The sequence below is a fragment of the Acinonyx jubatus genome, chromosome A3, assembly GCF_027475565.1.
Source record: "Acinonyx jubatus isolate Ajub_Pintada_27869175 chromosome A3, VMU_Ajub_asm_v1.0, whole genome shotgun sequence".
Lineage (NCBI taxonomy): Eukaryota > Metazoa > Chordata > Mammalia > Carnivora > Felidae > Acinonyx > Acinonyx jubatus.
The window spans coordinates 15,757,016-15,763,015 of record NC_069388.1 but is presented as its reverse complement, the minus strand read 5'-3'; the positions used below and the strand labels follow the sequence as shown (position 1 = coordinate 15,763,015).

The 6,000-nt window shown below is 46.6% G+C and overlaps 1 protein-coding gene across 7 annotated transcripts in view; it reads left to right on the top strand.

Moving 5' to 3' along the window:
- Window positions 1-1,669: 1,669 nt before the first annotated feature.
- TTPAL (alpha tocopherol transfer protein like) overlaps window positions 1,670-6,000 on the top strand; it is a 35,351-nt gene continuing 31,020 nt past the window's right edge. For 2 of the 7 annotated variants that reach the window (XM_053199916.1, XM_053199911.1), the window contains exons 1-2: window positions 1,693-1,784; window positions 5,471-5,628. The gene's annotated coding sequence lies outside the window, so the exon portion shown is untranslated. Of the gene's footprint in view, window positions 1,785-5,463; window positions 5,629-6,000 lie in introns of all 7 variants that reach the window. The other 5 variants (XM_053199917.1, XM_053199915.1, XM_053199912.1 and 2 more) reach the window with 5 other exon arrangements.

Genomic DNA, 6,000 nt, shown 5'->3' with positions numbered 1-6,000 from the left:
ATAAGTGAATGGGAGTGACTGTGTTCCAATAAAACTTCATTTACAAAAGCAGGCAGCAGGCTAGATTTGGCCAATGACCATTGTTTGCTGACCCCTACTTTAATTTATTGTCTTGTGTGATTTCCTTCATGCTTACAACTATATGAAAGTATCTATTTATTTGTATATTGACTTATTGTCTTCTTCTACCCTTCCCCCTAGACTGTTAACTCTAAGAGCATGGACTTTGTCACTACACCACCATGGTAACCAGCCTCCAAGATGGCCTCCAATGAGCCCCACTTCCTGGTATTCACATATTGTGAGGTCTTCTCCCAAATTGAATAGGGCTACCCTGTGTAATCACTAGGATACTATGGAAGTGAAGGAGTGTGATTTTCAAGGCCAGGTTAAAAAAAGCATTGTGACTTCCATTTTGCCATCTTGGATCACTTGCTCTGAGAAAGCCAGCAACCGTGTTGTAAGGACACTCAAGCGGGTCCACATGGGGAGGAGCTGAGGCCCCCCTGTCAACTGCTAACAACGTGGATGAGCCCTCTTGGCAGTGGATCTTCCAGCCACAGTGAAGCTTTCGGGTGACCATGGCCTTGATGGACCTTCTGACTGCAACCTCATGAAAGACCCTAAGCCAAACTATCCAGCTAGCCACTCCTGAAGTCCTACCACATAAAAACTGTGACATAATAAATTGTTATTGGTTTAAATCAGGATAATTTGTTACACAGCCATAGATAAAATACAATCGCCAGAACAGTACCTGTACATTGTATACACAATAAATATTGGTTAATAAATAAGTTGGGTGCTTAATACATATGATAGAGGGACACATTATAAAAATCAACATGTGAAAGACATCAATGTAATAGTATATACACATATGGAAAAATAGAAATTAAATATACAGAAGAGCACAAGTAGGGCTTTCCTAATTCACTAATAGTCCTTGGACGAGTTGCCTGTACAAGGATTCTTCCAGCCTTGCGATCTTGCTTCAGGGAGTCTCGGTTCATGTTTCTAACGCTCTCTAAATTGATGATTACGTGATTCTGAGATTTCAGGTTTTTGCCTCACCAAATCCGTGATTCTCAAATTTTGGGATTCTGTGATTCTAACATATTATGATTTATTTAACAATACATATCTTCGTTCAGCAACTCTTCTCTGCAGGCACACTCCCAGGAGCTACAGGTTCAGGAGAGAAAAGATGACCCCTGTTTCTGCCTTCCTGTAGCTCATGTGGCTGATGGGGACACAGGTAAGCCCATGGGCATATGTGATACATAGTGAGCCTCCGTGTGGGTAGGCACAGGAACCGGGGTGGGGAGGGGCTGGAAGTGGAGAAGGAGGCACAACTCAGCCTCTTTGAGAGGGGCATGAGCAGAAGTGGCTTCCCAGAGGAGACGGGAAGAGAGAGGGAAAATCCCAACCAGAGAAGGGGGCACTGGTGCACGCTGTGGTCCAAGTGGAGGGAACAGCAAGTGCAAAGGTCCAGGGGTTAGGAAAAGGGAGAGAGAGTGGCATATCTGGTAAGATGAGGTCGTATAGAGTTGGTGGAGGGGTGCTGGAGAGGAGCAGAGTCGCAAGAGACTATGGCCGGGTGACAGAGGACCTAGTAAACCATGTCAAGAAGTTTGAACTTTATCCTGAGGGCAAAGGGAAGCTAGTGAAGGGTTTTAAAGGGAAGAGTGGCACAGTGTGCTTAGTTTGGAAAGGTGGCTCAGCTGCTGCGTGCAAGTTTGGAAAGAGGAGAGACCAGAGAGAAGGCTGGACCGAGACCCCAGGTGAGAGGAGAAGAAGAGGCCTAAACAGATGGGAGAGGGCCAGAGAGAGATGTTTTATCTGCAGTGTGTTGAAAGGACGGGGGGTGTGGATTATAGTGGTAACCTGTGAGTGTGGAACTCCTGGACTTGATGACTCTCTGATTCTCAGATCTTGTGCTCAACACTTCATAATTCTTTGTCACAAATTGCTTGTTGATATCACTATACATTTACAATCCCTGACCTCACACTGCCCTGCATCCCTCCTTTCTGAGCCTGTTTCCCCTGTTTGCAAAGCAGGGGATCATCAACACCTTCCTCGAAGAGCAGCCAGGGGAGTGAGAGCTGGTGTGTGGTCAGCACCTGCATGAAGTAGGCGTTTGGTCCCTGGTAGGTATGTTTGCCCTAAGCGCTTAACATATAGGCATTGTCAGGAAAGAACTGGGTCTTGAGAGCACAAGAGAGATCAGAATTGAAGAAAAGAGGCAAGGAAGAGCTTTGTTTTCATTTGCTCCTAGCTGCTCCTGCTTCCCTGCTTCTGGCTGGGCGTCTGGTTCCTGGATTTGGTTATTTGCTTCCAGGCACTGACAGGTGTACCGGTGGGCTGTGGGACTCCCCATATCTGTAGCTTGCTGGCCCTCCAAGCTCCTCCTCCTGGTTCCAAACTCCCCCAAGGGCTGCAGACACCAGCCAGGGGTAGCCAAGAAGGACCTGGTCTTCCCTGGGCCGGTCTGAGCCAGGCCAAGTACTCCCTAACTTGCTCCCAACCCAGCCCACCCTCGAGGCCATACTATAGTGTTCCCTTCTTCCTGACTGTTCTGTTGACTCAAACAAGAGCAGGCCTTTGGAGACTGAAACCTCATTTGTCTCCCCAAAACAACAATATGTAGTCTCTGGAACCACACCCAAGGCTTACGTGTGCTCCCGTCTTACAATGTGTTTCTGGCCAGTGGTTCAGCTTCAATTCAGTTTAATCCATAAAACACAGTTGAACAACACAACTGTAGGCAAACCCCACGTTGGTGGCCGGACCCTTGGAGACTCATTCCTTGCCTGGAGGAGGAAATGGGAAACCACACAAGGTTTAGTGAAGGGTTGAGCTTAGACTCCAAAACCAGAACTCTCCGTCCATTTCTTTACCCACAGTAGGGGTTCCACAAACATCAGTGAAATTAAGTCAAGTTAGAAATTTAAGTGACACACGTCATATACATTTACCAGCTAGCATTTGCATTACTAATTCTAGAAGGTGATAAGAGACCTCAGAGAAAGGTGGCCTCTGGGGAGGTGAGCTGGGTAGGTGGGGCCAGGGGGTGGGGGGGAGGAAGACCTACTTTTCATTTTATGCCCTTTTGTACCATTTTGAATGTTTTATTTTCATCCGGTGCTCGTAGATCAGAGTCAATCAATCAAACAAACAATCATAATTAAATAAACAATTAAGTGAGCCAGGCTCTTTTGTAACTCCATGCCTTTGTACATGCTGTTCCCTCTGGCTGAAATACCCTTTCCCAGTTTGCTCCACCTGGAGAACTCCTATGCCAGTAACAAGACTGAATTCAGTTGCCCAGTGTCTGGGGCCTGTTGCCATGTCCCCGCGATGGTTATTTTCCATTTGCGCATCACCTCCACATGTCCTCATCTGCCCTGCTCTGTGTCCCAACAGGCACCCATGCCTCCTGGCTTCCCACTGGGTCCCTGGATCCCATCAAAGGGAGGACTCAGTATTAGATTAAAGGGCAGGAGGAGAAAGAAATGGGGGTGTTTACACTCCCCATCTCGCCCCTGTTTTGCCTTAATCTTAACAGGGACTGCATTTCTCCAAGGTCCCCACTCTTGTCTTGGTCTGGCTTCTACAGTTCCAGCCGTCTCTGGGAGTGCTAACACTGTTCCCTCTCTTGTTCCTTCAAGCCTTGGGGTGATAACAGCTCCCCACTGTTTCTAGTCCCTGGGTGCCTCCATATTCCTTAAAGTTTCCCTCAGCCTGTTCACGCCTCTGTAAATACGTCCTTCATTAAATTTGCTTCAGTAAAGCCAGTGCTTCTCTACCTGTAATAACGTTGCCCCTAAGGGGACAGTTGGCAATGTCTGGAGACACTTTTGGTTGTCATTGCTAGTATGGAGGTAGCATTCTTGGCATCTAGTGGGTGGAGACCAGGGATGGTGCTGAACATCCTACAGTGCACAGGACGGCCCCCACAGCAGAGAATTGTTTAGCTCCGATTAATGGCGCGAAGTTGAGAAACCCTGATTTACACCTTTGAGATGCCAACTGCTCCCTGCTTGGAGCCTAAGAGTTCATGGCTGGGGGGTCTGGACACCCGCTGCCCTCCCTACACTGTGATCTACTCATTTACATGCCTGATGTTGGCTTGCTCTTAATGGCAAAGAGATGAAGAGACCCAGGCTTTGTCTTCAAGCTACCTCCTGTACCGTGGGGAAAGAACCTGGTCAGCTGGGTCCCTCACCAGACTCGAGTCCTTGAGGGCAGGGTCTCTGTGTCATTCGCCACATAGCCCCAGCGGTAAGAGACATTTGCTGATTGAATCAAATAACCCTTCAACAATGTCTTAAAATAGGCTACAGAAGACAAGGGACTAGACTCAATGACTAAACAGGACCCAGGGAACCTGGGTGGTTTTCTCTGTAACAGAAGTTCCAAGGAAACCACAGTTAGGCAAACATGTACAGAATGAATGAATAATGAATGAATGATAGACCTGGAGACATGGGTGGGTGGGCAGGATAGAAAGCAAGAAGGCAAGAAAGTATCTCATCTCTTAAGTGTGTATCACAGTAGAACCCACCTCCTAAGGTGACTGCCAGAATAAACTTAATGGAAAGCACTCAGTGTGTTACTTAGTGCCTGGTGAGCACACACACAAAAAACCCAGTATCTATCAGCTATCTGGAGGAAGTGATGGAGGAGAGGCTTCAAGGTGGGGGCTGGGGAGGAGCGCCACTAAGAGGGGGCTCCTTTACACCTCTGGGCATCTATAAGATGGGCAAAATACAGGTAAGATTGGTGCTTTGCAGAAACTGTATCATAAGGGATGCTTTAGGGGTTCCACGACATGTGACCCTAATACTATTTTCAAAATCAGATCTATAGGGGCACCTGGGTGGCTTAGTTGGTTGAGTGTCCAACTCTTGGTTTCAGCTCAGGTCATGATGTCACAGTTCGTGAGCTCGAGCCTTTCATCGGGCTCCACGCTGAGAGTGTGGAATCTGCTTGGAATTCTCTCCCCTTCTCTCTCTGCCCCTCCCCTGCTCACTCTCTCTGTCTCTCTCTCTCAAAATAAATAAACTTAAAAAATTAAAATAATAAGTAACTTATATTGAATACTTATTATGTGCTCGGTGCTTTCCTAATGACCTTGTAAGAATTATCTCATCTACTCTTCATAAGAACCCAGTGAGAGAAATATTATCAGCATCCCTCTTTGTCCAGTGGCACAGAGAGGTTCTGTAATTGCCTGAGGTCACACAGCTCCTGAATAATAGAGCCATGATTTGATTCCAGGTTGTCTGGGCCCAGAGCACCCATATTTAACCATGACCTCTATTACACATATGACTATATTTTAAAAGAGCTTTTGAGATGAGATAATGGCAATAGTAGTAACGATGAGGAGGAGGATGGAATTATACATTTAAAACATTTTTTTGAAATGGTGATAATGGCAATAAATTTTTTGAGCACTCAGATGTGAATTCCAAAGTTCAACCCAGTGGAGACAACTTATATTCTAACCTGGGCTGCCAGATCCACTATTGTGTGGACCTCACAATAACGAGTCACCTCTGCTGAATTACAGCTGGAGTGGAAGACTCGAATATTTACAGGACCAGCTGGGCTATGTTGGTGAGTGAGGTGGGCCTGGGTGTAGTGCAAAAGGGGGTGGTGGGGACTGTGGCAAAATGGGAATGGAATGCACACAGTGACTGGGAGCAGCCATCCCTCAACTCTGGGCATGTGAAACTGAGGGCCCAGTAATGGCAGACCTTCCAAGAGAAGCCGGACATCCACCGTTCACAGCAACAAATTTAGTGAAAACAAAACAAAAGCACTAGGTGCATGAAACAAAACTTATCTATGGGTCAAACCCAGTTCCCTGCCCACTATGCCCCATGTGCTGTTAAAAAAAAGTCACTATTTGAAATTATGGCATATTCATACAGTGGGACAGAATACAGCAATGAGAATGAATGAGCCCTGGCCATAAAAAATATGGAT